We start from the raw sequence: 26,221 nt of genomic DNA, 5'->3' as shown, positions 1-26,221 counted from the left end.
ACCACCTGCGGTCCCCAGGCGGCCCGGTCCCCGCTCCCGGCGCCCGTCGGCAGCCCTGCTCCAGGCCGGCTCCCCTGCTTCCTATACACCGCTCCCTGCCCTGGCTTCTGGCACCCGGGCCTCGCGCATGCGCATTAGGGCGCGCGCGCGGTCATTGACCCTCTCTTAAAGGGCCAGCGTCCACTGACAGGAAATTGAACACACAGGTACAGGGTATAAAGGGGTTTAATGTCCAAGTGGGCGGGGCCTGTTCTTCGTGTTTCCTAAGCTAGGAGTCAGGTCTCCTTGTGTCTCTGTGATATACTTACCTATCTCTCTTCTAGAGCCGCTCCTGCCTCGCCATCCGGTCCTGCCGATTCCCGAACCCCGAACGCTGACTATCTGCCATCCCGTCAGTCCGTACCATCTCTGATCCCTGTGGTGACCCGTCCTCTCGCTCCATCGGTTCCGGACTCTGCCTGACATCTCGGCCTCCGAACCTGAGCTCCGTCACCCGGACTACCATCAGTGACTCCGTGGTCCCAGGGACTTCTCCATTCCACTCTTTTGCACGGACTGTCCTGCTACCCGTAGTGCTCCGGCTACCGGACCCCTTGCCTTCATTAAGGTGTTCGGCCCAGTGGATCCACCTCCTGGGTCTGCCCGTCCACCTGGCCCTAACACCTATAGAATCAGTGTTTGTGAAAAAACTGTACGTGATGATATTTTTTCAATATTTTTACTGAGTCCAATGATCGAAAGTATGAAAAAAATCACATCTTTCAAAAATTTTTACCCTTGGAAACCTGTGTTATTATTACTATGCACGAGCCCTAAATTGTCTGAAAAACAACAAATATGCTGGTTGGATAGACCTTGACCCCACAATTCAACGGCCACAATTAAGGAGAAAAGTGCTAAGAGAGTTAAATTTGCCCCTGAAATAACCCATGATACGGGCCAAGGAGGGACACACCATTTTGATCCGAAAATAGCCCAACACCATGAGAGACGGGCAAATCCGTGAAAAGACAAAGTTTCAAGCTACAACTGACGCAGGATCTACAGCACATACGCCCATTGTAATTGTTCATGATTTCCGGCCACTACGCATTTCAGCCTTCAGGGACCTGGTAATTCGAATGCTATGTCCAGGAGTAGAGATGAGCGAACCGGTCCCGGTTCGGCTCGAGGTCGGTTCGCCGAACGGAGCTCCCGTTCGAGTTCGGCTCGTCGAACGTTCGACGAACCGAACTCGAGCCAATAGGAAACAATGGCAGGCAATCACAAACACAGTAAAACACCTAGAAAACACCCTCAAAGGTGTCCAAAAGGTGACAAACAACTCACAACACAACACAAACACATGGGAAAGTGACAAGGACATATACTCATGCGAAAACAAAACAGCTGGACAAGGAAAAAGAGGAGGACACACAGATATAGGCATGGCACGCCATTCTAAAATCATGTAAAACACCGCAAGGTGACTCCAAGCGGAGTCTCCCTTTTTTCCAAAAATTGGGCCCCACACACACCCACCCCTTCAGTGGCAGCAGTTGTGCCCCAGTTGTACACTTCACAGCTACATTTGCATCAAGCACATTCAAAAATACGCTATTCTTAACCGTCCCCAGGATGACACCGGGGTAGGTAGCAAAGTCTTTCCTGATCCCAGCTCTGTTCATCTTGGCTTCTTTTAAAAACACAGCAAGCAAGGGTTACTCCAAGCGGAGTCTCCCTTTTTTCCAAAAATTGGGCCACACAGACACCCACCCCATCAGTGGCAGCACTTGGGCCCTAGTTGCAAACAGGATGTTTTGATTTGCATCAAGCAAATTCAAAAATACGCCATAATTAACCGTCCCCAGGATGACACCGGGGTAGGTAGCAAAGTCTTTCCTGATCCCAGCTCTGTTCATCTTGGCTTCTTTTAAAAACACAGCAAGCAAGGGTTACTCCAAGCGGAGTCTCCCTTTTTTCCAAAAATTGGGCCACACAGACACCCACCCCATCAGTGGCAGGACTTGGGCCCTAGTTGCAAACAGGATGTTTTGATTTGCATCAAGCACATTCAAAAATACGCCATTCTTATCCGTCCCCAGGATGACACCGGGGTAGGTAGATAAAGTCTTTGCTGACCCATGACTTGTTCATCTTGGCTTCTTTTAAAAACACAGCAAGCAAGGGTTACTCCAAGCGGAGTCTCCCTTTTTTCCAAAAATTGGGCCACACAGACACCCACCCCATCAGTGGCAGCACTTGGGCCCTAGTTGCAAACAGGATGTTTTGATTTGCATCAAGCACATTCAAAAATACGCCATAATTAACCGTCCCCAGGATGACACCGGGGTAGGTAGCAAAGTCTTTCCTGATCCCAGCTCTGTTCATCTTGGCTTCTTTTAAAAACACAGCAAGCAAGGGTTACTCCAAGCGGAGTCTCCCTTTTTTCCAAAAATTGGGCCACACAGACACCCACCCCATCAGTGGCAGCACTTGGGCCCTAGTTGCAAACAGGATGTTTTGATTTGCATCAAGCAAATTCAAAAATACGCCATAATTAACCGTCCCCAGGATGACACCGGGGTAGGTAGCAAAGTCTTTCCTGATCCCAGCTCTGTTCATCTTGGCTTCTTTTAAAAACACAGCAAGCAAGGGTTACTCCAAGCGGAGTCTCCCTTTTTTCCAAAAATTGGGCCACACAGACACCCACCCCATCAGTGGCAGCACTTGGACCCTAGTTGCAAACAGGATGTTTTGATTTGCATCAAGCACATTCAAAAATACGCCATAATTAACCGTCCCCAGGATGACACCGGGGTAGGTAGCAAAGTCTTTCCTGATCCCAGCTCTGTTCATCTTGGCTTCTTTTAAAAACACAGCAAGCAAGGGTTACTCCAAGCGGAGTCTCCCTTTTTTCCAAAAATTGGGCCACACAGACACCCACCCCATCAGTGGCAGCACTTGGGCCCTAGTTGCAAACAGGATGTTTTGATTTGCATCAAGCACATTCAAAAATACGCCATAATTAACCGTCCCCAGGATGACACCGGGGTAGGTAGCAAAGTCTTTCCTGATCCCAGCTCTGTTCATCTTGGCTTCTTTTAAAAACACAGCAAGCAAGGGTTACTCCAAGCGGAGTCTCCCTTTTTTCCAAAAATTGGGCCCCACACACACCCACCCCTTCAGTGGCAGCAGTTGTGCCCCAGTTGTACACTTCACAGCTACATTTGCATCAAGCACATTCAAAAATACGCTATTCTTAACCGTCCCCAGGATGACACCGGGGTAGGTAGCAAAGTCTTTCCTGATCCCAGCTCTGTTCATCTTGGCTTCTTTTAAAAACACAGCAAGCAAGGGTTACTCCAAGCGGAGTCTCCCTTTTTTCCAAAAATTGGGCCACACAGACACCCACCCCATCAGTGGCAGCACTTGGGCCCTAGTTGCAAACAGGATGTTTTGATTTGCATCAAGCACATTCAAAAATACGCCATAATTAACCGTCCCCAGGATGACACCGGGGTAGGTAGCAAAGTCTTTCCTGATCCCAGCTCTGTTCATCTTGGCTTCTTTTAAAAACACAGCAAGCAAGGGTTACTCCAAGCGGAGTCTCCCTTTTTTCCAAAAATTGGGCCCCACACACACCCACCCCTTCAGTGGCAGCAGTTGTGCCCCAGTTGTACACTTCACAGCTACATTTGCATCAAGCACATTCAAAAATACGCTATTCTTAACCGTCCCCAGGATGACACCGGGGTAGGTAGCAAAGTCTTTCCTGATCCCAGCTCTGTTCATCTTGGCTTCTTTTAAAAACACAGCAAGCAAGGGTTACTCCAAGCGGAGTCTCCCTTTTTTCCAAAAATTGGGCCACACAGACACCCACCCCATCAGTGGCAGCACTTGGGCCCTAGTTGCAAACAGGATGTTTTGATTTGCATCAAGCACATTCAAAAATACGCCATAATTAACCGTCCCCAGGATGACACCGGGGTAGGTAGCAAAGTCTTTCCTGATCCCAGCTCTGTTCATCTTGGCTTCTTTTAAAAACACAGCGAGCAAGGGTTACTCCAAGCGGAGTCTCCCTTTTTTCCAAAAATTGGGCCACACAGACACCCACCCCATCAGTGGCAGCACTTGGGCCCTAGTTGCAAACAGGATGTTTTGATTTGCATCAAGCACATTCAAAAATACGCCATAATTAACCGTCCCCAGGATGACACCGGGGTAGGTAGCAAAGTCTTTCCTGATCCCAGCTCTGTTCATCTTGGCTTCTTTTAAAAACACAGCAAGCAAGGGTTACTCCAAGCGGAGTCTCCCTTTTTTCCAAAAATTGGGCCACACAGACACCCACCCCATCAGTGGCAGCACTTGGGCCCTAGTTGCAAACAGGATGTTTTGATTTGCATCAAGCACATTCAAAAATACGCCATAATTAACCGTCCCCAGGATGACACCGGGGTAGGTAGCAAAGTCTTTCCTGATCCCAGCTCTGTTCATCTTGGCTTCTTTTAAAAACACAGCAAGCAAGGGTTACTCCAAGCGGAGTCTCCCTTTTTTCCAAAAATTGGGCCCCACACACACCCACCCCTTCAGTGGCAGCAGTTGTGCCCCAGTTGTAAACTTCACAGCTACATTTGCATCAAGCACATTCAAAAATACGCTATTCTTAACCGTCCCCAGGATGACACCGGGGTAGGTAGCAAAGTCTTTCCTGATCCCAGCTCTGTTCATCTTGGCTTCTTTTAAAAACACAGCAAGCAAGGGTTACTCCAAGCGGAGTCTCCCTTTTTTCCAAAAATTGGGCCACACAGACACCCACCCCATCAGTGGCAGCACTTGGGCCCTAGTTGCAAACAGGATGTTTTGATTTGCATCAAGCACATTCAAAAATACGCCATAATTAACCGTCCCCAGGATGACACCGGGGTAGGTAGCAAAGTCTTTCCTGATCCCAGCTCTGTTCATCTTGGCTTCTTTTAAAAACACAGCGAGCAAGGGTTACTCCAAGCGGAGTCTCCCTTTTTTCCAAAAATTGGGCCACACAGACACCCACCCCATCAGTGGCAGCACTTGGGCCCTAGTTGCAAACAGGATGTTTTGATTTGCATCAAGCACATTCAAAAATACGCCATAATTAACCGTCCCCAGGATGACACCGGGGTAGGTAGCAAAGTCTTTCCTGATCCCAGCTCTGTTCATCTTGGCTTCTTTTAAAAACACAGCAAGCAAGGGTTACTCCAAGCGGAGTCTCCCTTTTTTCCAAAAATTGGGCCCCACACACACCCACCCCTTCAGTGGCAGCAGTTGTGCCCCAGTTGTACACTTCACAGCTACATTTGCATCAAGCACATTCAAAAATACGCTATTCTTAACCGTCCCCAGGATGACACCGGGGTAGGTAGCAAAGTCTTTCCTGATCCCAGCTCTGTTCATCTTGGCTTCTTTTAAAAACACAGCAAGCAAGGGTTACTCCAAGCGGAGTCTCCCTTTTTTCCAAAAATTGGGCCACACAGACACCCACCCCATCAGTGGCAGCACTTGGGCCCTAGTTGCAAACAGGATGTTTTGATTTGCATCAAGCACATTCCAAATCAACAAGCATTTACTCTCCCCAGGATGACACAGGGGTAGTAAATTCCTTCTGGATCCATGACTTGTTCATTTTGATGAACGTCAGTCTGTCCACATTGTCACTGGACAGACGCGTGCGCTTATCTGTCAGCACACACCCAGCAGCACTGAATACACGTTCAGAGACTACGCTGGCAGCTGGACACGACAAAATCTCCAAGGCGTAACTGGAGAGCTCTGGCCATTTTTCTAGGTTTGAAGCCCAAAAGGAGCAAGGCTCCAGTTGCACAGTCATGGCATCGATGTTCATTTGGAGATACTCCTGTATCATCCTCTCCAGCCGTTGAGTATGTGTCAGACTTGTTGTCTCTGGTGGCCTTGCAAAAGAGGGTCTAAAAAAATTATGAAAAGATTCCATAAAATTGCTGTTACCGGCACCAGATACGGTCCTACTGGTACGGGTAGACTGTTGAAGATGACGAGACCGCCCCATGTTTGTCAAGTTACAACTGGGAGATTCCCTCCCTGCACCTGCACGGTTGTTTGGTGGAAAAGCCGAGCTAAGATCGAGTAACAGCTTCTGCTGATACTCCTGCATACGTGCGTCCCTTTCTATGGCTGGAATTATGTCACAAAATTTGGACTTGTACCGGGGATCTAATAGTGTGGCAATCCAGTAGTCATCATCACTTCTAATTTTGACAATACGACTGTCATGTTGGAGGTAGTGCAACAAAAAGGCACTCATGTGTCTTGCGCAGCCATGCGGACCAAGTCCACGCTGTGTTTGTGGCATAGAGGTGCTACCCGTTCTTTCTTCCTCTGACATCTCCCCCCAACCTCTTTCAACTGAAATTTGACCAAGGTCTCCCTCATCCGCTGAGTCTTCCATGTCCATGGACAGTTCGTCCTCCATTTCTTCATGTTCTCCTGCACCTTGCTCAACATTTCGCCTGCTACTATGCGCCCTTGTCGATCCCTGTTCCCCATGGTCCCATGCCTGCTGCGTTGGTGATGATGAACGTCTGGACCTTGGTGATGTTGTTGTCCCTTGCGCATATGAATCCTCCTGTAGTTCCTCCCCTTCATGTTGTCCCACCCCCTGACTCCGAATAGTGTTTAGCGTGTGCTCCAGCATGTAAATGACTGGAATCGTCATGCTGATAATGGCATTGTCAGAGCTAAACATATTCGTCGCCATGTCGAAACTGTGCAGAAGGGTGCATAGGTCCTTGATCTGAGACCACTCCATCAGGGTGATCTGCCCCACCTCTGCATCTCGTTGGCCCAGGCTATACGTCATGACGTATTGCACCAGGGCTCTGCGGTGCTGCCACAGTCGCTGTAACATGTGGAGAGTTGAATTCCAGCGTGTCGCCACATCGCATTTCAGGCGATGAACCGGCAGGCCGAAAGACTTCTGGAGCGATGCAAGTCGCTCTGCTGCGGCGCTTGAACGGCGGAAGTGAGCTGACAGTTTTCGTGCCCTGTTCAGAAGGCCATCTAGGCCGGGATAGTGTGTTAAAAATTGCTGGACGACAAGGTTCAACACGTGAGCCATACAAGGTACGTGTGTCACAATGCCCAGGCGAAGTGCCGCACCCAGGTTTGCAGCATTGTCGCACACGGCCTTACCAGGCTGCAGGTTGAGTGGAGACAACCATTTATTAAACTCGGACCGCAGAGCTGACCACAACTCCTCAGCTGTGTGACTCTTATTCCCAAGACATGTCAAGCTAAAGACCGCCTGATGCCGTTGCGCTCTGCTGCCAGCATAGTAATGAGGCGTGCGTGATTCCTTCTGCGCAGTGAGAATGCTGGTGGCCTGACCAGGCAGGCTTGGGGCGGAGGTGGAGGACCCAGATGAGGTGGAGGATGCAGAAGCTGTGGCGGAACTTGGACAGACAGAGGATTGACACACAAGTCGTGGGGACGGCAAGACTTGTGCAGCAGACCCTTCACCATCTATCACCATAGTTACCCAGTGCCCAGTTAGCGACATGTAACGTCCCTGTCCATGCTTACTGGTCCAAGTATCGGTGGTGAAATGCACCCGTTCACACACAGAGTTTCTCAAGGAAGCGGTGATGTTGTGTGCGACATGCTGGTGTAGCGCGGGCACACCTTTCTTAGAGAAGTAGTGGCGACTAGGCATCTGGTACTGGGGCACAGCGACAGACATAAGGTCTCTAAAATCCTGTGTGTCCACTAGGCGGAAAGGCAGCATTTCGGTAGCCAACAGCTTACAGAGGGATAGAGTCAACCTCTTAGCTTTGTCATGGGTCGGAGGAAGTGGCCTTTTATTTGACCACATCTGATGGACAGAGATCTGGCTGCTGTGTGTAGACGGTGTTGAGTAGGGTGTCCCTGGAAAAATGCAGGTTTGTGAGGAAAGTGCAGGCGGAGACATGATGTTGCCTTCATCCAACGTTGGTGCTATCGATGTCTGAGAGAGCTGTACACACTCACTTGTTTCCCCTTCCAAACCAACTGACGACCTTACAAGCAAACTGCCTGTTGCGGTTACAGTGGTGGAAGTTTGGCGTGGAAAAACAGGTGTGACAGCTGTCCCCACAGTCCTAGAAGATGAAGAGCGCGCGGATGCACTGGAAGGGGCGGGCGGTGGATGGTTCGCTCTTGCAGCATTGCAGCACAGTGAGCTTCCCACCGGGACCTATGATATTTATTCATGTGACGATTCATGGAAGAAGTTGTCAAACTGCTGAGGTTTTGACCTCTACTAAGAGAATCATGACAAATTTTACATATCACATGATTTGGGCGATCTTTTTCTATGTCAAAAAAGGACCAGGCTAGGCAAGGCTTAGAGGCCATGCGACCTGTTGATCCACCCCGAATAATGCTCATAGGCAGAGTGGTGGCTGAGGATGCAGTTGTAGACGTGCTACCAGTGCTCCGACTCTGTCCAGGAAGGCGCAAGGTAACTTCGTCGTCGGTTGCATCCTCCTCCACCGCCTCTGTTGACCTCCTCGAGTGCCTGACTGGGGGTTGACAGTAGGTGGAATCTAGAACTTCATCATCAATTGTTGTGTTTGCACTCCCCTCCCCCTCAGACCGAGCCTCTTCTTGCCCTGACCGAATATTTAAGTTGTCATCCCAATCGGGTATCTGCGTCTCATCTTCATCAGTATGTTCCTCATTGTCTATAACCACAGGTGTTACAGTTTGTGACAAAGGGTCAACATTATGCTCAGAAACTTGGTCCTCACGGCCTGAATCAGAGTCACAAAGGTTCTGGGCATCACTGCAGACCATTTCCTGTTCTGTACTCACTGTAGCTTGGGAGCAGACCTCTGATTCCCAGGCTATAGTGTGACTGAACAGCTCTGCAGACTCAGCCATCTCAGTTCCACCATACTGTGCAGGGCTGATGGAGACTTCAGAGCTGGGAGAAATCAAGTGTGATTGGGATGACAACTCAGAGGACTGGTGTTTTTTGGATGCGGTACTTGAAGTGGCTGAGAGGGCACTTGTTGGACCACTTGAGATCCATTCAAGCATTTTCCTTTTTTGCCCATCATCTACCTTTCTTCCTGTTGTTCGTGTCCGTAAAAAAGGGAGCACATCGGATTGTCCACGGTAAGTAGTAGACATCTTACTTTTTCTGGTAGATGGTCTATCTTCAGCAGATGATAATGGAGCTTTGCCACTTTCCCCACAGACAAAACCTTTTTTGCCTTTTCCACCACGCCTCTTCCCCTTTCCACCAGCATCTGTCATTTTGCCACTCATGTTGATTGCGACAAGATTGTGGACTGAAAATGTGGTAGTAAAAATTGAGAGGTGGTGAAGATTGCAGTGGTGGTCTAGCTTTATTAACAGCAGAATAATAAAGAATAAATATCCCTGACAATGCAACTTAGTTATAATGAGTTGGAGTGTGCAACGCAGGCAGATGCGCTCTGCAAATGTCTTGGCACTAGTGGGACTATAGCAAAGTCCAATAGCCACGTATAGGATGCCACTAGGTACACTGAGTGTTTGCTAGTATAATGGCTAAGTTAAAATTAGTTGGAGTGTGCAACGCAGGCAGATGCGCTCTGCAAATGTCTTGGCACTAGTGGGACTATAGCAAAGTCCAATAGCCACGTATAGGATGCCACTAGGTACACTGAGTGTTTGCTAGTATAATGGCTTATTTATAATTAGTTGGAGTGTGCAACGCAGGCAGATGCGCTCTGAAAATGTCTTGGCACTAGTGGGACTATAGCAAAGTCCAATAGCCACGTATAGGATGCCACTAGGTACACTGAGTGTTTGCTAGTATAATGGCTAAGTTAAAATTAGTTGGAGTGTGCAACGCAGGCAGATGCGCTCTGCAAATGTCTTGGCACTAGTGGGACTATAGCAAAGTCCAATAGCCACGTATAGGATGCCACTAGGTACACTGAGTGTTTGCTAGTATAATGGCTTACTTATAATTAGTTGGAGTGTGCAACGCAGGCAGATGCGCTCTGCAAATGTCTTGGCACTAGTGGGACTATAGCAAAGTCCAATAGCCACGTATAGGATGCCACTAGGTACACTGAGTGTTTGCTAGTATAATGGCTTATTTATAATTAGTTGGAGTGTGCAACGCAGGCAGATGCGCTCTGCAAATGTCTTGGCACTAGTGGGACTATAGCAAAGTCCAATAGCCACAGATAGGATGCCACTAGGTACACTGAGTGTTTGCTAGTATAATGGCTTACTTATAATTAGTTGGAGTGTGCAACGCAGGCAGATGCGCTCTGCAAATGTCTTGGCACTAGTGGGACTATAGCAAGGTCCAATAGCCACGTATAGGATGCCACTAGGTACACTGAGTGTTTGCTAGTATAATGGCTTACTTATAATTAGTTGGAGTGTGCAACGCAGGCAGATGCGCTCTGCAAATGTCTTGGCACTAGTGGGACTATAGCAAAGTCCAATAGCCACGTATAGGATGCCACTAGGTACACTGAGTGTTTGCTAGTATAATGGCTTACTTATAATTAGTTGGAGTGTGCAACGCAGGCAGATGCGCTCTGCAAATGTCTTGGCACTAGTGGGACTATAGCAAGGTCCAATAGCCACGTATAGGATGCCACTAGGTACACTGAGTGTTTGCTAGTATAATGGCTTACTTATAATTAGTTGGAGTGTGCAACGCAGGCAGATGCGCTCTGCAAATGTCTTGGCACTAGTGGGACTATAGCAAAGTCCAATAGCCACGTATAGGATGCCACTAGGTACACTGAGTGTTTGCTAGTATAATGGCTAAGTTAAAATTAGTTGGAGTGTGCAACGCAGGCAGATGCGCTCTGCAAATGTCTTGGCACTAGTGGGACTATAGCAAAGTCCAATAGCCACGTATAGGATGCCACTAGGTACACTGAGTGTTTGCTAGTAAAATTGCTTAGTTTAAAAAAGTTGGAGTGTGCAATGCAGGCAGACGTGCTCTGCAAATGTCTTTGCACTAGTGGGACTATAGCAAAGTCCAATAGCCACAGATAGGATGCCACTAGGTACACTGAGTTTTTGCTAGTATAATGGCTTACTTATAATTAGTTGGAGTGTGCAACGCAGGCAGATGCGCTCTGCAAATGTCTTGGCACTAGTGGGACTATAGCAAGGTCCAATAGCCACGTATAGGATGCCACTAGGTACACTGAGTGTTTGCTAGTATAATGGCTTACTTATAATTAGTTGGAGTGTGCAACGCAGGCAGATGCGCTCTGCAAATGTCTTGGCACTAGTGGGACTATAGCAAGGTCCAATAGCCACGTATAGGATGCCACTAGGTACACTGAGTGTTTGCTAGTATAATGGCTTACTTATAATTAGTTGGAGTGTGCAACGCAGGCAGATGCGCTCTGCAAATGTCTTGGCACTAGTGGGACTATAGCAAAGTCCAATAGCCACAGATAGGATGCCACTAGGTACACTGAGTGTTTGCTAGTATAATGGCTTACTTATAATTAGTTGGAGTGTGCAACGCAGGCAGATGCGCTCTGCAAATGTCTTGGCACTAGTGGGACTATAGCAAGGTCCAATAGCCACGTATAGGATGCCACTAGGTACACTGAGTGTTTGCTAGTATAATGGCTTACTTATAATTAGTTGGAGTGTGCAACGCAGGCAGATGCGCTCTGCAAATGTCTTGGCACTAGTGGGACTATAGCAAGGTCCAATAGCCACGAATAGGATGCCACTAGGTACACTGAGTGTTTGCTAGTATATATGGCAAAATTATAGATGGAAAGGGAGAAGGGGAGGGGGGGAGAGAGGAGGCTGTAATTGACTACAAGGGTATGAGTTATGAGTGATCATAGGGATAGTGTTACATAAGTGGAAATACCTATGGAGGACCGGATGTGTAAGCGCATACCTTATACAAACCTATAGAGTGCTGATGGGTGAGAGTGTGATGTTAGATATAAGACATCCTATAGTGAATAGTGAGCCGTAATCAAGTGCAACAGGGATATTTCACGTGACTATGGGAACATGGAAGGTAAAGAAAGGGGAGAAAAAACTGTTAGACAAGGTAATCAGACATAATGTAACCAGTTGATCAGACATGACAAACATGACAAATAAAAAACAAGGAAGAATGGAACTCCATACATAGTGGAACCATATATAGTGTGAACACGAAAAAGAACCGGGCGTTAGAAAAAATGTGCACGGCCCAATGAATCAAGTCGGTTCTTCATATTCATGGTTTAAGCCCTTGGGTTCCAACGTGCCCAGAGTATATATCCAGAAAGATTCCCTTTCTTTGAGCTTCCTAATTCTATTGCCTCCTCTGCGTATGGCTGGGACATGTTCGATGATTTGGAATCTTAATTGGGCCACTGTGTGATTATGCGTCACAAAATGGTGTGGGACTGGTAATAGAATCTGCTTACAATGTATTGTTGACTTGTGCTTAGCACAAAAAAAGGGAATCTTTCTGGATATGTACTCTGGACACATTAAAACCCAAGGGCTTAAACCGTGAATATGAAGTACAGACTTGATTCATTGGGCCGTGCACCATGTCACCATGTGTGCAATTGCATTGTCCAATGGCTCACAATGGTTATGCGTTTTCATTGGATGGATAATCGAAGCCATGTTTTTTTCCTTTCTCTTGGGTTTGTTGTGTGAGTAGCCTATAGGATTAAGTTAGTTACCGCAGGCAGTGGATTTAGCTTCCTGTCTTTGGTCCAGTGGTAGATTGATTGTTTGGTCTATGAGCTGTTATGGGTTTTAATCCAGGTGAATGCCCATGGGCTGCCTATAACTGTGTGAAATATGTAGTTTTACTGGGCTGGGATGAGAGAATCCATCGAAGCATGGTGTAGGGATTGTGGTTCCTGTGTGCTAAGAAGAAAGGCTAGCACCAGCCAGAAAGCCCCATTACAGCCAATAATCAACCGCTAGCCGCTGGAACTCGTTGCTCTAGATCATGTCAAACTCTCACCAAGCAGGAATAGATACATTAGCCCACCATCCCACCCAAAGAGCAACTTCTGCTGCGCAGCTGGCTTTCTAGGCAGCAGCGCTATTGTGATGTCAGCGGGGGACATTGTGACAAGCCAGTGTTCCGTCACTTCATGTTGTGCACTGTTCAAACGGAAAATACATCAACAGGCAGACTACAGAAAAGCTTACTGACAAAGGATAGAGAGGGGCTTTCTCAGAGGGCTTTTTACAGTTTGTCTATTCCCAATTAGCCGTTTAAGTATGCTTAATGAAAGTACTAATTCTTTCATAGGCCGCCCATTCTTAGTATTTGACGTTCCTTATATTGCGGTATCAGGCTTCGCAGCAGGTTGCAAAACATTCATCACCCATGACTGTCCCCAATTGGGCTCAGAAGCTAAATGTCTATCATGACCTCTCTTTTTGAAAGTCCAAGAGCAAGCAAACTCTTCCTCCAGGAGAGGGAGCCAACAGATCACTAAAGACATCATCATTGCTCAAAGAAAACACCGAAAAACAATGGAAGCTTTAATTGGAGTGGAATCTGATAGACAGCACCTGATGCCAAGTCTGCATCTTCTAACACCTGCAGTCACTGCAGCAGCTGAATCCAATGTGTCCAAAAGGGATCTATTCTATTCAATTGCAAATGATCTAGATAAGACTGAGAATAAGATACTGCACGGGACATAGCAGAGTTGGTCAAGTTGAGTGGAGATGAGTTTGCTATTTGGCACAGCTTTTGCATCAATAAAGCAAGTAAAAGGTGTGAAAGATAAAAAAAAAGGGTGAAAGTGTGAAAAGTGAATTGGCCAAATTGAGGTGCATATAAAGTTTTTGCTTTCTTTCAATTCACTAATGAGGCTCATTTGAATCAGGTGAATTGAGTTCTGCTTTTGGAAACTCGGTTAAGAAGGGGTGCACCGGTCCTGGAGGTACTGCAATACCAGGTCAATGCGTGGAGTGGACAGAGCAAGATTTTTTCCATCTCCTTGTTCTAAAAATCCATTTAATATATGGTCCCTAGAGAGGGGACGTATCAGATATTAAACTGATAAGAACAGATTTAATTTTTTTTTTTTCTGTTTATCAGTAGGACTTCAAAATAACAAAGGTGATCGCCTCCCGTTGCCTGGGAACCGTCCAGGCACAAGAGGGCTATGTGTCACCAGAAGGCGCACACACTCCCTCAAGGCCGGCAGACGTGCAATCCCAGGCACCTTCCAGTACCGACCAAGGTAGCGTCCTCCGAAACTACACTTGATCTTAGCCAAAAGGCCGAGAAGCTATAACCCGAATTGGTTACGGCCTTGAGTGGCACCCTGGCCTATACCGGACACATCTTAGGGAGAGGGAGACAAACCCACGCCTACAGAAGACATTTTGTCACCCAAGCCAAACCCTTGAAAAGGCTGTTTTGCAGAGCAAAAACAAGGAGAATGGTACTTTTTGCAGCCGCCGCCCACTGCAATGAATCTGAATAACTCCTCCTTTTGGGCACAAGCACCTCCCCTCCCCCTTGCAGTCTTTCCAATTCATGATACAAAAAGACGGACGGACAGGACAGGACAGGACCATCTGCCTGACTTTCCGTCACTGCCACCCTTTGCCATCCTTGCCCGTAGAAAGCCCTTTCATCATCCCCAAACCCTAATCTTTTCCCTTCCCTTCCCAGCTGCGTCTCACTCCCTTTCATTAGGAAGTGAGCGCAGCCTTTTCTCCGTTCTGCACATGCGCGACGTTAAACACAAATGCGCAGGCGTGCGTTCCATTAGCCTCACTGCATTCCATTCCCATACAGGAAGTGGGCACAGCTATTACTACGGTCGCACATAAAAGAACCCACGGCCACCACTGCACATAGCTGACTCCACCACAGGACACCCACTTCTACACCAACGCAGGTAAGACAGGATCGGCACCTCTATGCTCCCGTTACAATCAGGCTCAGTCACCATGTGATAACGCTCTCAACTCTTTAGTTGCAGGCTCCCCTTGCTTCACCTCCACTGGCTGTGCTGCCATTTCCTCTCCCACCTGGAAGTTATACTTTATTCCACTATTTTCCTGTTTCTCTCTTCCCCCTTTTCCCATAACCTACTTTTATCTGCATTTGTGGGGTATCTATATGCTATTTACATCATAGTTTTATTCATTAATATGGAAGGGAAGAGTGCCCATGAGAGTGTTGAACTGCGGAGAGCAAAAGATTAAGCTGCTCCGATTTGCCACCATTGAAAAGCTGTTCTCAGTAGATACACATGCTATCCAAACAGCAGCATCCACCATTGCTTCAGCCCACCCATTCAGTGACAGCTCACCAAGTCAGCCAGAGGAGTGGTGTAAGGAATTACACGTAGGCACTGACTCCACACCTTCACATCACAAGAAGGGGGTCTACAGGCTAGTGCAAGAATACGAGCAAGTCTTCAGCAAACATCCGCTAGACTTTTGAAAAATAAAAGGGGTCAAACACTACATCCCCACAAGTGCACACCCACCCATCAAAGAGAGATATAAGCCAAATCTACCTGCACATTACCAGTGTACCAAGGACATGTTGAGCAACATGAAGGAGGCTGGGGTTATCCGTGACAGTTGTAGCCTCTGGGCAGCTCCGTTGGTCCTGTTAAAGAAGAAGGACAGCACCACTCCCCTGTATTGAGGAATAGCTAGCTGCATTGACAACTGCAAATTATTTTTCTACCCTTGATCTCACTAGTCACTATTGGCAAGTGTCCGTTGCTGAGGCAGACCGGAAAAAGACCGCCTTTGCCACCCCGATGGGTCTCTGCGAGTTCAAAAGCATGCCCTTCGAGCTGTGCAATTTGCCAGGAACCTTCCAGAGGCTGATGGAATGCTGCTTGGGACACCGAAACTTTGAAACGGTACTGCTATACCTTTATGATGTTATTGTTTATTCTAACGCAAACAAGATTTTAGGGTGTATAAAAAGGGAGATTAGATCCGATGATCCCAACGTATTGTTACCCCTCTATAAATCACTTGTAAGGCCACATCTGGAATATGGGGTAAAGTCCTGAGCAGGTTGATAACCATTGGTTTGAGCATGGTAGGGTGTAGTACGCATCTTCCTGCATCGGTAAAAGCTGCAGAAGTCCTTGAAGATTTCCGCTTCAAAGGCAGTGCCTTGATCTGTGAGGACTCTCTCTGAGTAGCCATGAGGTCTGCATAAGTGTGCTTGGAAGACCTTCGCTGCAGTATGGGCCATTAGATCTTTGACTTGTACCACAACCATAAATCTCGAGTAGTTGTCTACCATCGTAAGTGCATACGTGAGCTCACCTCGATATTCTGCAACAAAACTCCCTTTTTCGATTTCAGTTTCAGCAAACACTCCTCTTCCTGTAGAAAATATTTATCATTACCTAAGACAGTCATTCTAATGCATGACAATATTAAGGCAATTTAGTTAAAACTTGTTTTAACTCACCTTTAAGGGGATTGATGTATTTCATGGTCAATCCAGGTTTGTCAGTGATGGCACTGACATAATGTATGGCGTCTTTTTCGGGCGTTATCCTTTGCCTTTTCATTGTGAAAATCCAGTTGCCTATATCAAAGCAAATTCTACTACTTGTAAAGTATGCAGAAAATGAAATGTAGAACATATAACATCAACTGCTTAGGAACGCATCATAGGTTAGTACTTAAAAGGATATTGTCATGTTCTAGTCATAATGCAAGCTGGACATTTTTCATGTTACCCTGTAATCGCCGGCCTGTTCTAATGCTCACAAGCCAAGATATAGGCTCAGCTGCTAAGGCTTCCCTCTGCCTTCTGAATGAAAATTGAATATGTCTGGCTCACTGTGTATATAGCAGGTGCTCAGAAAAAATAAGAGTTAATTCAATAGAAATAGCTCTGGCACACTATAGTGATCAATAACGTAAGAAAAGAACTCTTAGAATGCTGAAAATTCTTTATTTGTGCAAAAGGATAATTCATCCAACGTTTCGAGCTTGTTTTTAGGTCTTTATCAAGGATAAAGTTATCTAAGATCATAAAGGGTTACAAAACCATATAAACACGTAATTAGTACATAGTACAACATAACAGTACAATATATTGCTACTTGAGAGTACAATGGGTCAAATGACCATGATGCACATACAAAAAAATTTTCCAAAGCCATAGTGAAAACATTTGTACTGAGGAAAGAAAATTTCCACATGACCTATCTGGAGAAACATTCTGGATCAAACAACCAAAAATAGTCAAGCAGGTAAATACACACCTATATGGATAACAGGATGATATGTGTTCAATTGTATAGCGTCATTGCCATTAAGGTACAAATGGAAAACTTGCAATCCTATATAGTGAAGGAAATGAACACATATCATATCAAAGAACACAGGAACATGGGTGTGAGAAAAACCTCAATGTTTATACTTTGTTCTTTATAATGGTGTGAACATGTATATGTCTCAGTACCTTATGAACTTGAGAATTCTAGTGAGTAGATGATGAAAGCCTATTCCAGAACTGGAATCGGTAAATAATTGTAGGTGGAATCTAAATGAAAAAATGGTACAAGTGTTATCATGACACGTGGGCTATAACACAATGGACCGTGTGACAAAGAAGAAAGGAGAGAAAGAAGAGGAAGAAAATGGAACTACCTGTAACATTACGTGATAGTCACTGGTAAGTATCACTTGACAATTCAGGTGAAAAAGGATTCCTTTATTAAAGGGTTCTCAGTCGCCTCAGGATCATGAAATACTAGGGTAAATGATATGAGAATGGGTAAGAAGCACCACTAAAGGAAATATGAGATGCAGGACATATATCTATAAACCCCTGAACTACATGATAGAAATAAAAAGAAGAAAAAAGAAAAAAAAGAAGAAAGAAGAAGAACACATAGAATGCGGAAAGAGAATGGGTACAACTACCTGAGTTACTGCAGGGAGGCCCCTGGTAGGTATTGTGAGGGTTAGTGGAATTCCTTCACTGAAGGGTTCTCAGTTGCCTCAGGTTCGTGAAAAATGCTATAGACAAATAATGCCCGGAGAAAAGGGGTTCATATACAGCGAATAATGGTAATACAAGGTACATGTGTCCCATGTAATAGTATAAATATATATATATTGTACTAAGCTCTACACCAGAAATAGAAAGTAGTCCCTCTGCCTTCTGTCTAGGTGCCCTGAGTTATGTCCTGTAAACTGTCACAGTGACCTAGACACACATGTGTAGTAGGGGAATATCCCTGCTGAGATGCCAGTGCTAGAGCACTCGTTTGCTGTGGAGTTGAACGCTATGTGAGCAGTTCTTACCTTCAATGAGCAGAAGTCTCTTTTTTCAAATTTCAATATCTCTGTGGGTATCTGGCAGAAATATGGAATACTCTTTACTGCTAAGACCCTGTACACCACTCCCACTAAAGGGGGCTTTACACGCTGCGACATCGCTAATGCGGAGTCGTTGGGGTCACGGAATTTGTGACGCACATCCGGCCGCATTAGCGATGTTGCTGCGTGTGATACCGATGAGCGATTTTGCATCGTTGCAAAAACGTGCAAAATCGCTCATCGGTGACATGGGTCTCCATTCTCGATTATCGTTACTGCAGCAGTAATGATGTAGTTCGTCGCTCCTGCGGTAGCACACATCGCTCCGTGTGACACCGCAGAAACGAGGAACCTCTCCTTACCTGCCTCCCAGCCGCTATGAGGAAGGAAGGAGGTGGGCGGGATGTTCCGGCCACTCATCTCCGCCCCTCCGCTGCTATTGGGCGGTCGCTCAGTGACGTCGCTGTGACGCCGCACGGACCGCCCCCTTAGAAAGGAGGCGGTTCGCCGGACACAGCGACGTCGCCGGGCAGGTAAGTATGTGTGACGGGTCTGGTCGGTGTTGTGCGGCATGGGCAGCGATTTGCCCGTGTCGCGCAACAGATGGGGGCGGGTACCCACACTAGCGATATCGGGACCGATATCGCAGTGTGTAAAGTAGCCTTTAGTCACATGACCAAGACTGTATCTGTGTCCCTACAACACACTTGAGACAAATGTGTGTGTGAGCCTGCATTGTGGGGTATATATAATATATTATAGAGCTGGGAAGGATCATTCTAAGCAGTGAGCTGTTCCAGTATTTGTAGGAAAATACCCAGTAGAAGCATCAAACACAGCACCAATACCTCCCATCAGTATTCCACCACAGTGCCATGTAACCCATGCCCTACACTCCCATCTACACCAATACTATACAGGCACAAACTAGTATATCTGACTAAAAGCCCCCAAAATATGAAGAACGGCCTATAGTTGAGTGTGGATATAAAATCTATGTGAGCAGAGCTAGAATAGAAATCACTGATCGCATTGAAGTCATTCTGACCATAAATCACCATGATATCAAGGTGAGGAGTTGTGTGTTACTGCTGGGAGGAAAGGGTTAACAGTGGAATATTAAGGTGCATTTCTGTGTGCAGTGTTACTAGTCAATGTAACAATTCAGTATGAGCTGCTCTTGGTGCCGGGGGAGGGAGATGCTCTCCTGAGCAAGATAGATGGGGAATGAACATGATATCTATATAGTGTAAGGCAGGGGGTCTCAAACCAGGTGATCATGTCTGATCAACTGGTTACATTATGTCTGATTACCTTGTCTAACAGTTTTTTCTCCCCTTTCTTTACCTTCCAGGTTCCCATAGTCACGTGAAATATCCCTGTTGCACTTGATTACGGCTCACTATTCACTATAGGATGTCTTATATCTAACATCACACTCTCACCCATCAGCACTCTATAGGTTTGTATAAGGTATGCGCTTACACATCCGGTCCTCCATAGGTATTTCCACTTATGTAACACTATCCCTATGATCACTCATAACTCATACCCTTGTAGTCAATTACAGCCTCCTCTCTCCCCCCTCCCCTTTTCCCTTTCCATCTATAATTTTGCCAGTACAATATTAGTTTACATTAGGCACACACTCACATATTCCTTTCCTTAGTGATTTATTGTAATTCACATTCACATACAATTCTCTATGCCTGCCCCATTACTACATTCATACCTACTTGACCCTATCCTGATACCCCTTGTCTCACCTTGTTGGTCCCTACACCTGTTATCATGTCCTTTCCTGTGTCTGTCTTGTCACACAACACATTTTAGCATATAACTTGTGCTCCTTATTACCTGTCCTGCCTATTAGAATTATGTCCATTATGTCCATGCATGGCCCAATGAATCAAGTCTGTACTTCATATTCATGGTTTAAGCCTTTGGGTTCCAATGTGCCCAGAGTATATATCCAGAAAGATTCCCTTTCTTTGAGCTTCCTAATTCTATTGCCTCCTCTGCGTATGGCTTGGACATGTTCGATGACTTGGAATCTTAATTGGATCACTGTGTGATTATGCGTCACAAAATGGTGTGGGACTGGTAATAGAATCTGCTTACAATGTATTGTTGACTTGTGTTTAGCTCAAAGAAAGAGAATCTTTCTGGATATGTACTCTGGGCACATTAGAACCCAAGGGCTTAAACCGTGAATATGAAGTAAAGACTTGATTCATTGGGCCGTGCACCATGTCACCAAGTGTCCAATTGCATTGTCCAATGGCTCACAATGGTTATGCGTTTTCATTGGATGGATAATCGAAGCCATGTTTTTTTCCTTTCTGTTGGGTTTGTTGTGTGAGTAGCCTATAGGATTAAGTTGGTTACCGCAGGCAGTGGATTTAACTTCCTGTCTTTGGTCCAGTGGTAGATGGATTGTCTGGTCTATGAGCTGTTATTGGTTTGAATGCAGGTGAATGCCCATGGGCTGCTTATGACTGTGTAAAATAGTATTGATTCATGATGGATTTCAGACTACATGTAGATATCTTCAGTCTTTCTATCCACATCATTTAAATGAACATTATCCATGCAGCTTGAAATTCATCCAATAAGAGAAGCAACCTTGTACAACCAATCTGATAAGGGCACAGTATATCCTAAGGGAAGGTTATGGCTATAAAAGGGGACTTCTTGGAGTCACCAGGTTGTTGATGGATGTTGCATGATCTAGTCTAAGCTCTTAAGAGCTGGCTAGGGGATCAGAACCAGGATGCCTTGTGGACTCGGTCTAGGGACTTTGGCTTCAACTAGAGGATCACTTGGCTACATGGCTTCAATCTAGGGGCTTCAATTCCGATTGGAGATCATAACCGCAATCTAGGGATTTCGACTCCGGCTGCCAGGATTATACCATATCATCATACCAGAGACTACTTAAGGAAGAAACCCAGGTTGGCCAATTTTGTCACCTGGCTACAGACTTTGCAGACCTCAGCCAGCTTCCTAAATCTGGCGCTATTCTATTGTCGGTGGGTGCCCGACAAATTACACAGCTATGTCAAATTTTGGTTTATGAAACTTCAAATCCAGTGACTGATTATTATGTTTTCTAATGTCCTGATTTAAAAAAAAAAATAAATATTTTTTTTAACCATCAAATATTGATTTTGTACAATCCATGTGTGAAGTTACATACAAGTGACATGAACAAGAAAAATACTTATTGTAACCAAAAATATTCACAATTTTATATATAAAATACATTTATTTATTGTACAGTCATTCTGCAACTTTATTAGAAATTTATTCTTGCACTTTTTCCTTTTCTCTAGATCCCCCTTTTCTCTTATAGAAGGCCTGTGGATCTTCTCTGTGAAGCATCCGGCAATCATGTTCACGTTTCATTTACTTTGGTATCGTCGTTCCATCTCCTTGATATTCCGATGAAAACCTTCTTGTTCTTCCCACCAGCACCAAGGTTTTCAGACAAGTAGTCCAAATAGGAATGTAAAAAATGTAACTTCAAATTCATTAGACAACCCAAGGCTTTGAAACGTTTCAGCATGTTCTCCACGATGGACTTAAATTTTGATTCTTTGTTGTTACCTAGAAACGTATTTATTGCTTCTTTCAAAGAGTCCCAAGCCCTTTTTTCAACAGTTTTCATTATTGTTTAAAACACGTCATCCTTCATTCATGGGTTTCTGAATATCCGAACCCACAAAAATGCTTTTGTGCTGCCCCTGTGCCAGCAGCCGCCGTTGGTCGGATCCAGACCTTCTAAGAGAGTGGCTCGACCCGGGGGTCTCGCGGACATGTCGAATAAAAGGAGGAATGTAGATGTATGGGCTAGGCCGTATTAAGTTTGTGACGCCACCAACGGTGTGTGGTGAGGTGGGACACCACCGCTGCCGTTATGGGATACCCGGGAGAGATGTAGTGGCAGCTGGATGTTAACCCCTCCGTGTGTAGGGATGATTGCCCCGGGGCCCAGTGTCTTTGTGCAGGGTATGGTGATGGCAAGGGCCGGCGCGCCTGAGCAAGCAGGGGGATGTTTGGTTACTCACAGTAAATGAATCACACGAGTCTTTCGGTAAACCAAAGGTGCTGGTGGCCTGCCGCCCCGGCCAGTTGCATTCAGGTCCCCCACCCAGGCTGGTGCTCGCTGTCCTTTACTCTGCACTTGTTTTTGTGTATGGTGGACTGCCTGGTCTGGAACTCAGGAGTCCGCTCCCGGCTGGATATGGCCTAAGGAGCCGTGCCCGCAGGCGCTGGCCCGTGGGATCTAAGGGCCCTGGCGGTGGCCTTATCCCTATCAGTGGGCTGTTGTCTTCTTTGAGGGACTTTAGGTGGGATAGGACCTATAATCCTGCCCTCAATCATTTAATTAGCTAGGCCGCTGGTTTCGGTCCTGGCTTCAGTGTCCTAGGTGACTAGGGTTTCAGGTCGGCTGTGTGTTTCCTAAGTGAGGAAAGGTGTTGTGCGGGGGCCTATCTGTAACTACCTGGTTTTGCCAGGGCATCACACCTTCCTTCAGACTTGATTCTGACAGTCCCTGAAACTTGGTACACAGGTACTTAAACATCTCTCCTTCTTTCAGTAGCGCTTTCACAAACAGCTTCATCAGTCCAAGCTTACAGTGGAGTGGTGGCAAGAGAACTTTAGGTGGGATCAACTAAGCTTTATGCAACAATGTTCTTGAGTCCCGGTTACAAAGATGTTCTTGTTGGCCAATTTTTTTTGCTCCAGTGAAGAGTCCTAACCTGGCTTTCCAATTCACACAAAAAGCATGTGTTCTGCCTTATTTTACGTAATGCTGTGAATCTCTAGCATACAGCTAAACCCTAGTTCACATTTCAAATAAACAGACTGTGGAGTTCAATAGCCTTGATTTATTAGCTGGTAACGTGAACTTGATTGCAGTATACATGGAATATACAGTGAATATAGGAATATCCAAGATGCAGTTGAAGACAGAATACGGTATATCCAAGATACTGTTTTATACGGGTAAAAACTATAACAAGAAAATGATTACAGTCAGTACAGTGTTAATACAGAGTTAACATAGCATAACAGTACATGAGATGCAGTTCTTACGAGAATGTAGGTGAAAGGTCACTGCATCTGCAATACATAGAAATCTTATCTAGACAAACAAGACAGGGATGACACTAAAGGTGTAGAAGTACAATGTACAATGCATTTACTACACTCTTCCATCTAGGATTCTATCACTAACACATGTAATTTGCTTTGCTCACCGGATTACACTAGGCAGGGGTGAATGTACAGAGAGGTAAGTCGGCATGTCCTTTCCTGACAAATCCAAAGAAAAAATGGCTGCAGGCTTCTTCTCAGCTCAGGGAGGCATTCCTTACCCAGAATACATTTAGCTTAAAGGGAAACTCAGCAATTCAAAAGAATAACAATGACCTCTAGGGATTGTAACAGAAATTTCAATGAATGACTATTAGCAGGCTGCCATGAGGCAGAACAGCATGGGTATTTAATATATCCTCCTTGCTGCCCAAGAAGCAATGAGAACATTTTTAGACCACCACATATTGACCATCCATGCTCCTTGTAGTTAAGTTTCTTGAGAATAAAGTCTAAATTCTCACAGCTTTCTTCCAAGTGCATAGCATGTGTGACGCCCTGGACTAGCCAGGTAGTCACAAACACAAAATCACACACACCCCCTCCCCTGGATAGTCTACATCAGTCACACAAAATCCTTGTTGCCTCCTCCAGGCTCTGATGTCCACACCAGGTGGGGCGGAGCCAGGCGGTTGGCCCCACCCACCGAGGAGTTCACAGGCCCGGAGGCGGGAAAAAGCAGTTAGTTTAGTTTTGTAGTGGAAAGTGAGAGGACAGAAACTGTTAGTGTCTGGGTAGGAGCCCAGGCACTGTCAGCAAGGTCGGCAGACGGTGGTGGCCGTCTGCAGGAGGTGGTACAAGTCAGCTGAACCGTAGGACCGGGGACGGGCGGTGACCCGAGGGGAACTGAACCGGTGAGCGGATCTGTACCAAGCACAAAGGCAGGGCCATTGGACCCTGACCAGGCTAGGAGCCGCCGACATTGGTCAAATCCGAGAGTGACCGGAATCCCAGGGGTTCCCTAACACCCAAGACCCGACAGAAGGCAACCGTCCACACCGTGAGGATAAAAAGCCACCGCCATAGGCTAGAGATCCAAGGGCCAGCGCCTGCGGGCAAACGGGCTCCCTCGGTACGTACACCCCAGCCATCCAGCCTCCCCGTACCGCCACCGGGCCCCGGGATCACCAACCCCTACCCACGGAGGGGGAACCAACATCCTAGCTGCTCCCTGCCATCGCTCCCGGGATCCCCGTCACCAGCAGTGGTGGTGCCCATTATCACCACGACCTGTGGGTGACGTCACTAACTATCTCCCCAAACAAACCACCCCCTTTTCACTCGTGGGCGAGGAGCGCTGCTCGAGTCCCCGGATCTGGCCCTCCGCTCGAGCCACCGAGCAGCAGCAGCAGCAGAAGTCCCCGAACCCGAGCGTAGCGTGCGTGGCCCCTCTGCCCGCGACACATGCCCTACACACACTGAAGAATACTTACTGCCATTGAGCAGTAGCACAGCTTTCAGACTTTTTGGATGAAACAATGACGTGTCTCCACTCGCTCACATTGTACTTAATGTTACATTTTCCATCAGCACAGGAACATCGCTTGAATACACTAGAGCACCATCTTCAGAAAAGTATGGAGGGAATCTTTTCAGAATTCTAACCTTTTGGAAACCTATTGTCACGCTCTCCGGGTCCCCTGCTCTGCCCCCCGGCTCACCTGCCACGCTCCCCGGCTTCCCTGCTTCGCTCCCCGGCTCCTCTGGCAGACATCCCCCGCTCCACGGTCTCCAGCCTCCACCACCTGCGGTCCCCAGGCGGCCCGGTCCCCGCTCCCGGCGCCCGTCGGCAGCCCTGCTCCAGGCCGGCTCCCCTGCTTCCTATACACCGCTCCCTGCCCTGGCTTCTGGCACCCGGGCCTCGCGCATGCGCATTAGGGCGCGCGCGCGGGCATTGACTCTCTCTTAAAGGGCCAGCGTCCACTGACAGGAAATTGAACACACAGGTACAGGGTATAAAGGGGTTTAATGTCCAAGTGGGCGGGGCCTGTTCTTCGTGTTTCCTAAGCTAGGAGTCAGGTCTCCTTGTGTCTCTGTGATATACTTACCTATCTCTCTTCTAGAGCCGCTCCTGCCTCGCCATCCGGTCCTGCCGATTCCCGAACCCCGAACGCTGACTATCTGCCATCCCGTCAGTCCGTACCATCTCTGATCCCTGTGGTGACCCGTCCTCTCGCTCCATCGGTTCCGGACTCTGCCTGACATCTCGGCCTCCGAACCTGAGCTCCGTCACCCGGACTACCATCAGTGACTCCGTGGTCCCAGGGACTTCTCCATTCCACTCTTTTGCACGGACTGTCCTGCTACCCGTAGTGCTCCGGCTACCGGACCCCTTGCCTTCATTAAGGTGTTCGGCCCAGTGGATCCACCTCCTGGGTCTGCCCGTCCACCTGGCCCTAACACCTATAGAATCAGTGTTTGTGAAAAAACTGTACGTGATGATAATTTTTCAATATTTTTACTGAGTCCAATGATCGAAAGTATGAAAAAAATCACATCTTTCAAAAATTTTTACCCTTGGAAACCTGTGTTATTATTACTATGCACGAGCCCTAAATTGTCTGAAAAACAACAAATATGCTGGTTGGATAGACCTTGACCCCACAATTCAACGGCCACAATTAAGGAGAAAAGTGCTAAGAGAGTTAAATTTGCCCCTGAAATAACCCATGATACGGGCCAAGGAGGGACACACCATTTTGATCCGAAAATAGCCCAACACCATGAGAGACGG

The 26,221-nt window shown here is 46.7% G+C and overlaps 1 pseudogene; it reads right to left on the bottom strand.

Moving 5' to 3' along the window:
- Positions 1 to 13,915: 13,915 nt before the first annotated feature.
- LOC142261075 (U2 spliceosomal RNA) lies at positions 13,916 to 14,121 on the bottom strand (annotated as a pseudogene).
- Positions 14,122 to 26,221: the final 12,100 nt, after the last annotated feature.

This window comes from Anomaloglossus baeobatrachus, unplaced genomic scaffold (assembly GCF_048569485.1).
Source record: "Anomaloglossus baeobatrachus isolate aAnoBae1 unplaced genomic scaffold, aAnoBae1.hap1 Scaffold_212, whole genome shotgun sequence".
Taxonomy (NCBI): Eukaryota; Metazoa; Chordata; class Amphibia; order Anura; family Aromobatidae; genus Anomaloglossus; species Anomaloglossus baeobatrachus.
This window is presented reverse-complemented; position numbering and strand designations above follow the sequence as displayed.